The following is a 10,856-nucleotide window of genomic DNA, read 5'->3' as shown; positions in this document are numbered from 1 at the left end:
TGTGTATATATGAGAATCACATGTATGTTAACTTACCATGACCTTCATATTCATAATACTTTATTTTTTTCTTAGTTTTAACATATATAAAATAATAAACAATGTGTTCACAATTCATGCAACAATCAATGAGATTGACGGTACGTTTGATTGGTTTATGTTTAATGTGAGAGATGCCAAAAGAAAGTTACAAAAGAGAGAAATCAATACACTTGTAGAGAATGCAAACAACTTTCCCCAACAACAAGGTTTAATGTTTTGTATATAATGAATTATTTTTTATAACATAATTAAATAAATATTAAAAAATTTAAAATCTTTTTTAGGTTCAAGATGCCATTGTTCGATCAAGATGCGCAACAAATTCTAAACACAACAACATCTGAACTCCTTCACACCCAAAATGCAATTAAGGCTGACATGCCCTGAATATTGTATACCCTTTGCCAACACACTTTTATTTCTGAAATCGTGCTCACATCTCACAACTTGAAGAAATAATTTCAGACCTATATAGTTACAAGGACTTTTATCCAAAAAATATCATTCGACATGATTCTCTCCTCAAAGAAATTAAAAAAATAATCATATCTATAATTTATTTTCATTTTTACTTCTTGTACAAAATATCATCATATGAGTTAGGTGAAGAACTAATTATAATTCAAGACCCAAAGCTATAAACATCCAAAAAGTCAAAAGGTGCATCTTCATCATCTAATGAAGAAATTTATCAAATCTCATTAAGAAAAAGCCAAATAAACAAAATGTCAAAAGTTCAAAGTTACAACTATCCAAGAAGTCAAAAGATGTATCTTCATCATCAAAAGAAGAAGAAAGTCCATTAAAGAAAAATGTGAAAAAATAATTTGTAAGCTCTTCTTTAAGGGAATTCGAAATCATAAAATCTTATAATAATTTGAGATCAATTCATTCCATTTTTCTCTTTTTCGAAGATAAACTGATATATTTAAATCATTAGTCAGATATACGAATACCCTATCTTATCCATCAGGAAATCTTGGTTCAAATCATTTGATATTGGATAAAAGATATCTCTTTCTTTCATTTATTAATATTTTTTCTTATTATTTTAATTGGAATAGTATTTTTACTCCAAAAAAATGGATTTCTACTTAAGTAAAAATTTAAAGCTAGAAGCCTCCAATAAGTCAAAAGATGTATTTTCATCATCAAATGAAGTTTATTTAATATCAGAAAGTCCATTCAGGAGAAAATAAACAAATTGTTTTGACATTCTTAGATTAAGAGTCAATCTTACTTCAAAGTTTAAAAATGAGCACACAAAAGAAAATAAATTTTAACAAGTCACCAACAAAAAGAAATAAATACAAAAAATCTATTTAAATGAACATTTTTTTATGTTTTATTCACATCTTTTTTATGTTTTTTATCAATATAGTTGACTATTTTTCTTTCATTAAATATATTTTTTAGCTGTTTTATTATGTCAATTTTATTTTATTTTTATATTATTTTAATAAAATTTATTTATACATAATGTTTACTTTTATTTTCATATTAATTAAATTTAATCGAATGGTTAATCTCCAATTTTAAAATATTCACTTATAAATATATTAATTAATAAAAAATATCTTAATTTATACGCTAATTTTTTATCTCTTTCAATAGAAAATGATATAAAATATTATTGATAACTATTTTTTAAAATTTATTTTATCAAACAAATAATTTATTTAAATATTTCTTTAATTATTTATAAAGCGAGGCAATGCACGAATCCGTGTCTAGAAAAAGTAAAAACAGAAAATAAAAACAAAAGAAGGGCTCAGGCTCACCTTTTAAATCACTAGCCTTCCCGTGGATTAAATTACGGCTTTGTACGATTGTATTTTTCATATGATTGTTCCTTCTATTTAATCTTATAAAATTTTACAGTTTTACCACCTCTGGTTGGTTAACTCGCTTTTAACTTTAAGAGTAGATTAATCTCATACTCCCTTCATCGATCTTCATAGTAATATTTATAAAACTCAAATTTAAAATCATGTTTTTGTTATAAAGCTTAATATATAATATTTATTATATTAATTATTTTTAAACTAAAAATACCCCTAATTAAAAGAAAAAAAGATGTAACCACGATAAAAAAGAGAGAAATATTAATAATAAAAACAAATTTAAAAAAAGTTATAAATTTAAGTTAAATTTATTATTATCAATTGAATTAATAATTTTTCTTAATCTTAATGAATTAAATAATAATTAAATTATACATAGAGGGAGAGTGAAAGAGAAAAATAAAATGTAAAAAATAATCTTAAAATAATTTTACATCCCATAAACATTAAACTTACATATATATATATATATATATATATATATATATATATATATATATATATATATATATATATATATATATGTATGTATGTATATGAACTGGGAGAGTATTTTATTTTCCCTTAGAAATAACAGATATCATTCGTTTTGTCCGAACTATATGCATTCATCAGTGATCAATATATTGGTTACCTCGTTACCCAATGAACATCGGAACTTACTACGGTCATTAGCCTGAAACTGGTGTGAGATGTTTTCTCAAGTGAAGTATGTCATGTTGATCACTACTAATTATAATAATATCGTCCATATACACAATGAGATAAATGTATCCTTGACCAGAATGCCAATAGAATACAAAATTAATGGTCGTCTTCACTATAGTGTATAGATCATACCAAAATGTTGCAAACTTGTACTACACTACGGAATCTGCCAAATCAGGATCGCAGATATTGCTTAAAGTCCATACAGCTACCTGTGAATTCGACAAAACATGGTGGAAGGCTCCCCCGAGAAGAAACATACACACAAAAATATTCTAATGAAATGAAATATAATAAAATATCTAAATTGATAATATATTTATTTTTTAAACCAACTTTTAAAGATTTTCTTAAGTGTATGAGCTATGTAAAAGTAATAACTTTAACATTCAATAGTGTATGGTATATGAGCCAATGTTAACCTCTTGGTGGTGCCTAACTTGATCATGTTAAACTACGCAAGACAAAAGCGTGCTCGTGACTTCTGGCCTTGCTAAATCTTCCTATTGACTTCATCCTTTTGTTGCATTGTTGATGATAATTACGGCTGCTTCTTTTTCTCTTCTCAGCTCAATCACTCTGTCTTGGTAGTGTATGATCAGGTAGTTTAGCTACATGACCCTTATGATGCAGACTTCAGACAATGTACTTTGATTCTAGATATATCCTTGTATTTTCTTGTTTTTTGTTTTGTCTTGGGAGCTCTCTGTAATGTATAAGATGTAGAGGGCTAAAGCGTGGCATTCCTTATAGTACTTCTTTTTTTCTTACAATAACGTTCATTTTGCTTTTGTCAAAAGAAATTTTTCTTTTCTTGTAAAATAAATATTTCATTAAATACCCAAGATCTAGTTTTTTTACTGTTTGATGAATACTATATTTTAAATGAGTTTAGAAGAGTACTTTTTAATTTATCGTTCGTAGAATCATTCAGATACAGGAACCCATTTCGCAGTTAGTGATATTGTGATGATTTTTTTTCTCTTTTACAACGGTCATACTAAAACTCAAACTTATAATCTTATCCATATTATACCAAACCCATCCTAGGCCGACTCTAGAGGGTTTAAAGTGTTGTGACTGCTCTTTTGACGGTTAATGACTCACATTCTCAAAGATGGTGAAGACTCCAAACCTAATATTGATGTATATAAGACATGTTTGGTTCTAAACTTCAATTGAAGTGTCATTGCGGTCTCGTAAACTTGTTTCAATCATGCCCTATCTTTCTGAATTCAAGTGTATCCGAGGATATTATGCCTCCTAAAAAAGAAAGAGAAGTGAATCTTCGAAAACAAGAATTAGAAAAAAAAAAGGATCACCTTAGCACACTTAAATATGTTTTTGATTATAATAAATACGTTTATTTTTTAAAAAAATTTATCTTGCATTAAATTTTTAATAAAATAATAATTTTATTTTTTATTTTTGATATTTTGTTTTAATTCTTAATAAATTAATAAATTTTGTGTTAGTTCTTCGATAAATTAATAAAATTTATTTTAGTTTTGACTAATAATGAATAACTTTTTATTAAAATAAACATAAAATTTATTGATTTATCTGGGTTTAAAAAAATTTGTAAATATCAAACAAAATTATTATTGTATTAGATATTCAACACAAATAAAAAATTTATTAAAAAACAAACTTAAAAATCAAATATTTCATAAGGATTAAAAACATATTTATACCTAACAAAATAGATTAAGGCTCTGTTTGAAAAAAAAAATCCTCAACATTTAAAGTAGAAGAAAATAAGATAAGTTTTTCTCATAAATAACTTATTTAGCTACAAGTTAAAACCAACTTTTGAAAAAAGTTAAAATCATTTTTAGCTACTCCAAAAAAACTTATTTTAACTTATACGAATTACTTAAGCTAATTTTAACTAATGAGATAAACTTCATTTTTCTTCTATGAGATTTTACGGAGAAACTTAATCCAAGAAAGTAACATATTTACCAATAACCAAGCCATCCAGTTGCATACATGCTACTCAGTCTTCCCTCTCAAATTAACGTTGCATATTCAGTTCATGCCATTTTCGTATAACATGTGGTACATTTCAACAAGGCACAACATTGGATTCAATCAATAACTCTTTTCAGAGTCTCATATGAGTGAAAAGAGAACACAAGTGAGAAAGGATGTCTTGCTGGCAATACCCATACTTATATACCGGCAAGTCATCCTTAGCTCAAAAGCACTCACTCTTCCTCTTCATGCAAGACATTTGAGCAAGCAACATTAATCTTCAACTACTACACAATCACAATCTTCTAATTCCACATCTTGAGCACTTTGGTAACCTTTGTATTTATAAGCACCAAAGGGAAAACACTCAAACGAACTTTCACATACTAGAAATTGACCCTTGTTAATTACATATGTACCTTTTTATGGTTCTCCTTATCCGAAACCATTCGTTGTATATATGGAATCAATTTTGATTTTGCTACGTGTAAGTTTAAGAATTAGCTTGGAATAAGCAAAAGTTGACTTTGGCCCATTTTCATCCAAAAACTGTTTGTTGATTGGTTAGTAATTATTGTTGTGGGAATAGAATAGAATAATATATAAGAAGCAAAAGCAGAGACATAGTAGTGGTGGTTAGTGGCTACCCATGTTTCTGCTGTGGCATTGTCAATGTGAATTTGTTCTCAGATCAGAATTTTAGTTGATCAGAAGAGCATCTGATAAAATTTTGACTTAAATGGGTTCCATAACAGTATGGGCAGAGAGCCATATATTTCTTTGCTCATATCCTGTTCCTCTTATTATTGCATCAGTCTAAAGTTCGTCATGTAGATTCTCTATTAGCCAGATCAGTTCTTATCTTTAAGATTTCATTAAAGGATTTGCTCTTTTTTTTTTTTTTTTTGCCTTTTCTTTCTTCCCTTATCTTTTCAAATTTAAAGTCATGTTGGTCCCGTTCGTTTGGAGAGAAAAGAGAATGAAAATAAGAAGACATAAACAGTAAAATGATATAAAACTCACTTTTATTTTTAATACTTTTATTAAAAAATTTCATTTCAATTCACTTTTTTTCTTTCTTTCCACAATATCGAACGGACCCGTAAGATGTGTTGTTTCTTTAACATTGGGGATCTTCTTTGGCTGTGGCTTTTTATGTATATATATTTCTTCCCTTTGTCTTTCCAATGTATAATAAGCATGTAAGTCTTAATTTTTTTGTGTTGAAATAATCAATTAAATTTTTTATTTAAATACATTTTAGAGTTCAAGCTGGGATTTTTGTCAATATCATTTTTGTTTTGATACAAATTAATCTAAACATTTAATTTCAGATCACACGTTTAAAAGATATAAATACCTTTATGAGATCGATCAACAATTGTGATGGCGTATAACTTGTTTTGCACCCGAAAAAAAAATCACTTTTTACATACCAACGAAAACTTTAGTTAAAGCTACACCACTATTCATGGTCTAATTAATGCAAAATGTGGATCCACTCAACTATGCTATATGATATGATCATCATTTTAAATTGTGTTTCTGGCAACGGAAAATTGTAGGAAAATGTGGCATACATATGACCACAATTGCAGTTGCGATGGGATTCTGGACACTAGATAAATCATGACGGATTTTGTTTAATACCGTCTTGACGCAGTCTCATCACAGTCAATCGATTTATCATTGTCCGTTGAAAATAGATTATCTGCATGCATTATTTGGAAGCGTAATCGCTCTTTGTTGAAAATAAAAAAGTCAAACGAAAGGTTGTCGTATTAACTCGAATACCTTTTTTCCACTAATGGCAAGATTACACATCTACTCAAAAAATAAAATAAAAAGCTTTATAAAGCTTTCAAATTACTATACGAGTAATTTTCAACTTAAAATAATATTGAGTATTTTATTTTTATTAACAGGAATAAACTAAACGTAATGTTTGAAATTGAAAAAATATAAAGTTTGATGAAGAGATATTATGTTCAATTGATGTGATGTGTCAAAAATTAATATTAAAAAAACTATAAATTTAATTTAAGATTAACTTATATTATAATAATTTTACTTTCACTTCATCTAGAAAAAGAAATACTTTCAATATATTAAGATTCACATTTTAAAATTTAAAGAAAAATTAAAATGATTGATTAAGAAATAATAATTATAAATAAAAAATAAAAATGAAATACCCAATGCAATAAAAGTCACAAACTTAATATGGAAGAAAAAGATTGGGCTAATTATTGGACAGAGGAATCAAAGTACGCATCAGACTCAACTCCCAGAGTGTTATGAAGAGTTTTTCTTTTATCGATAAATATTACGATATTAGTTTAATTTGTTTGTTTTTATTAATAAAGAATCTTGGTTCCATCACTTAATTTTTTATAATTCTAAATTTTTTATATGTACAGTATTATAATTATTTTATTTAGTATTTTTATTGGGGTTTGACTGTAAAAATAAAATTGAAGTGGCTCCTCAAAGCTATTAAAAATGATAACTACATTTGCAAATATCTATGTTTTTCTAATAATTGAATGCACTCCACGGTCTTTGTTCTATGGCTAAAATTATTTGTCTGTATTATAGTAGACTACGCCATTCATTTACCTATCAAAAGAGAGGAACCACGCCATCCAGTTCGTGTTATTCAGTTTTCTCTCTCAAATTAAGTATATAGATATATGTCAAGCACCTTCCGTATAGATAATGTGGTAGTAAAATTCAGCAAGGCACGGTATTGGACATCATTTTTTTCAATCATGCTCATTTCTGAGTCTCATATGAGGGGAAAGAGAGCACAAATGAACCAAGATGTCTCGCCGGCAATACCCTAAGAAGATATCATACTTACCCCGGCAAGTCATCCTTGGCTCAAAAGCACTCCCTCTACCTCTTCATGCAAGACATTTGAGCATACATCATTCAACTTCAACTTCAACTTCAACTATATCACACTCTTCTAAACTCATGCACATGTCAAACCCTTTGGTAAGCTTTGTATTTATAAGCACAAAAAGGGAAACCCTCAAACGAACTTTATGTGCTAGAAATTGACCCTATGGCCCTCCTTATCCGGAACCATTCATTGTATATATGGAATTGATTTTGATTTTGCTACGTGTAAGTTTAAGGATTAGCTAGGAATAAGCAAAAGTTGACTTTGGCCCATTTTCTTCCAGAAACTGTTTGTTGATTGGTTAATATTTATTATTGTTGTTGGAATAGAATAAAATAATATATAAGAAGGAAAGGCAGCGAGATAATAGTAATGGTTAGTGGCTACCCATGTTTCCGCTATGGCATTGTCAATGTGAATTTGTTCTCAGAATTTTAGTTGATCAGAAGAGTATCTGATAAAACTTTGACTTAATTGGGTTCCATAGCAGTAAGGACAGAGAGCCATAATCATGTTCCTCACATTATTGTATCAGTGTATAAAGTTCATCACGCAGATTCTCTTAACCAGATCTGTTCTTATCTTAAAGATTTCATTAAAGAATTTGCGGTTCTTTTATCTCTTATTTTTTTCCTTCCCTTATATTTTTACATGTAAAAATCATGTAAGGTGTGCATGTTGTTCCTGGCAATCTTCTTTGGTTGCTGCCTTTATTATATATTTCTTCCCTTATCATTTCAATGTAAAATCATGAAAGCTTCTCTTTTTGTGTGTTGATATAACAAATTGTATTTTTTTAAAAACGTTTGAGTTAAAATTGGGATTTTGTCAATAGTACTTTTGTTTTCACAAACATTAATCTAAATATTTAATTATCTAAGATCACAGTTTAAAATATGTAAATATCTTTGCAACATCAACAATTATGATGGCATCTAATTAAAGATTTAGTTCAAGTCGATCAACAATGATTGATACAAGTGGTTGCTTGTATTTCTTAACTCAGCAATTTAATATTCAAATGGTGATTGATTCTTGAATGTCAAATAAATTATGTTAGAAAAAAAAAAATTCACCAATAGTGATTCACTCATCAATTATGATATGATTTTCATTACGGATTTTGTTTAATACCTCCTCGAAGTCTCACCACAGTCAATCGATTTGTCATGGTCAGTTGAGAAAAGATTATCAGCATTTAAAAGACTAATCGCTCTTTATTGAAAATAACAAAGTCAAACAAAAGCTTGTCTTTGTTTAAGTCGAATACCTTTTTTTTTTACCCTAGTGGAAAGATTACAGAGCATTTTTTTTTACGCCAAGAATGTCAAGTCACTCATCCTTTTGCTACCACTTAGCTTCGTTGGATCAGATCTATAATTTTGCTAGCTGTGGAGTTCGGTTCTCCTGGAGCCATATCTTTGAGGAAGCTAATGGGATTGCGAATATGTTAGAAAAAAAATGGTCACCCACTAAGTTTGGGGTTAAAATTTATTATTTTGCCCTTCCATGTGTAGCATTGCTCTAATGATTTAGCAGCAAAGATGGGAAGGCTCGGTTAAACAGCTCTGATCTGCTTAAAAAATTTAGGATTCAAAATTTGTTCTCTATCATAGATTTATTTTCTAGGTTTGACTTGATCTTTTGGAAGTCTGATTTAGTCTATTAATTTGTTTAAAGATGTATTTCATATTAAAATTTTGAGATAAACTTAACCTATATCGAAATAGAAAAATAAGCTATTAAGCTAAAGAGGAAAAAAAATACATGCTAAACAAATTATAAATTATAAAATTAAAATAATTATAAATTTAACTTATAAGAGTCGATTATAATTTGTTTATACGTTATTATAAGTCTATTTTTTTAGTTCTAATGACCTGACAGTCATGTTAACCCAAATATTCTTTTAAGCAAATCTCTTTAGGCTCACGAAACCTTTTAAGTTTCAATTAACATAGTAACTTAATTAGACCATCGTCTGTTTAAGCTCGAGTGCAATAAATGATCGCCTAAATGCTCAGAGTATTTCCAAGGTTTGTAGAGAATATTCGAGTGGATGAAAACAAAGTGAGCATAATACATGCAGTGTTTCTAATATTTGTAGTTCATCGTCTCTTGACGCTTTTGCATATAGTGAACGTAAAAAGTTAATCATTAAGAAAGTTTCTTTATCTTGTTTGAATTGAACCTTGAGTTGTATTAAATATGTTTCCAATTTTGATATAGATTCTCATAAAGCATTATATGACAGTGGTTTATAATTCGTTTGGTTATGCATCACGGTTCACGGATCCATGTTTCTTGATTAAATCCTCGTCAAAATTTGAAATCAATGCAGAAGCAAGTAATACTTGCTTCAGATTTTACGCTCGTCAAAGTTTGTGCAATGGATCAAAGTTATTTATTTGTCTGTATTATACTAGACCAAGCACCTTTAGATAGGGAGAAACGGGTCTAAATGATAGAAGATTTGAGGTCGTTTTTATGGTTCCGCAGGGGGAATTATTGTCTTGTTGACTTGTTCTATCTACTTTATTTTAGTACTGGATAGAAATTTTCATTTTGAGGTTGTAATGCGGGACAAAGTCTTTTACCTCACTTGTTATTTCGAAAGAACTTTTCTCCATCTCACATGATTTTTCGTTCTAACTTGTAATCATGGTTTTAAATTATGGTGTGTAACGATAATTACAGTCACAACATAAATGTTTTTTCACTTACTGCAATCATAACACAATCATAATTAGGGCCGCATCAGCCTATTTACACACATTGTCATAGTTGGCTACGAAGCAACGGACCACAATTTGACACCATGATTGCAATAAAATCTTCATTTGGGTATAAGAAAGAGGACCAAGCCATCCAGTTGTGTGCTACTCGATCGGTTTTGCTCTCAAATTAATTATATATATAGTTCATGCCACAATAATATAGCTAATGGTTAATATAGTACATCAAGATAAGACACAATTATTGGACATCATCCTTTCAATCAAGCTCTTTCTAGAGTCTCATATGAGTGGAAAGAGAGCACCAATGAGCCAAGATGTCTCGCCGGCAACAGTCCTAGAAGAGATCAAACATACGCCGGCAAGTCATCCTTGGCTCAAAAGCACTCTCTCTGCCTCTTCATACAAAGCATTTGAGCACACAACATTCAATTTCACCCACACACATTCTTCTAAACCAACATTTCAAACCCATTGGTAGCCCGTGTATTTATAAGCACAAAAAAGAAACTCCCAAACGTACTAGAAATTGACTCTTGTCAATTTACCTATGTACCTTTCCGTGGTGCTCCCTGTCTGAAGCCATTCTTAATTATTGTATGGAATCAATTTTGAATTTGCTACGTGTAGCTTTAAGAATTA

General features: G+C 29.0%; 1 non-coding gene across 1 annotated transcript; it reads right to left on the bottom strand.

The window, feature by feature from the left end:
* Positions 1-10,450: 10,450 nt before the first annotated feature.
* Positions 10,451-10,601, bottom strand: MIR169H (microRNA MIR169h). Its single transcript, NR_048823.1, has one exon. It is a non-coding gene; the product is annotated as a microRNA MIR169h (primary transcript).
* Positions 10,602-10,856: the final 255 nt, after the last annotated feature.

The sequence above is a fragment of the Glycine max genome, chromosome 9 (assembly GCF_000004515.6).
Source record: "Glycine max cultivar Williams 82 chromosome 9, Glycine_max_v4.0, whole genome shotgun sequence".
NCBI classification, from domain to species: Eukaryota; Viridiplantae; Streptophyta; class Magnoliopsida; order Fabales; family Fabaceae; genus Glycine; species Glycine max.
This window is presented reverse-complemented; position numbering and strand designations above follow the sequence as displayed.